This window comes from Triticum aestivum, chromosome 1B (assembly GCF_018294505.1).
Source record: "Triticum aestivum cultivar Chinese Spring chromosome 1B, IWGSC CS RefSeq v2.1, whole genome shotgun sequence".
In the NCBI taxonomy this organism is placed as follows: Eukaryota; Viridiplantae; Streptophyta; class Magnoliopsida; order Poales; family Poaceae; genus Triticum; species Triticum aestivum.
The window spans coordinates 45470400-45471198 of NC_057795.1; positions in this window are offsets into that span (position 1 = coordinate 45470400).

The following is a 799-nucleotide window of genomic DNA, read 5'->3' on the forward strand; positions in this document are numbered from 1 at the left end:
ATGTGATGTTTATCATGTTTTTGCTTCTTATTTGCTTAGAACGACGATAGTAAATAAGATGATCCCTCATAACAATTTCAAGAAAGTGTTTCCCCTAACTGTGCACCATTGCGAAAGTTCGTTGTTTCGAAGCACCACGTGATGATCGGGTGTGATAGATCCTAACGTTCACATACAACGGGTGTAAGCCAGATTTACACATGCAAAACACTTAGGTTGACTTGATGAGCCTAGCATGTACATACATGGCCTTGGAACACAAGAGACCGAAAGGTCGAGCATGAGTCGTATAGAAGATACGATCAACATCACTACAAAAAAAAGACACATCTGTGACATTTTGGGCTGAACGAATTTTTTTCCTGTCATACATATGACACTTCTATGACGATAATTGTGACAAAAACCGTTATCATCATAGATGTGGTGGGCTCCTACTTCTATGACAAAAAATCATGTCAGAAAATGGGCTTTTCGTCCTGGGCGGGCCGGAGACGCAGTTGCATGACATTCTTTGGGCCGTCCATGACGGAAAAAACCATGGTAGAAGCGAGGTTACGGTGGGAGGTCGGGGGCCGAGCGATGCACATTTCTCTCATACACGTACGCGCGTGTGTGCGAGGCGTTGGCTCTAACTGAACCCGAGCGAGGCGTTGGGCTCTAACTGAACCCGAGCGGTTGCATTGTAGGCTACGCGTTATTGAACCCGAGTGATTGATCGATGGCTGTTAACTGAACCTGATCGAGTGATTCCTTCGCTACTGCTGCTAACTGAAGCCGATCGATTGGATGAATAGTG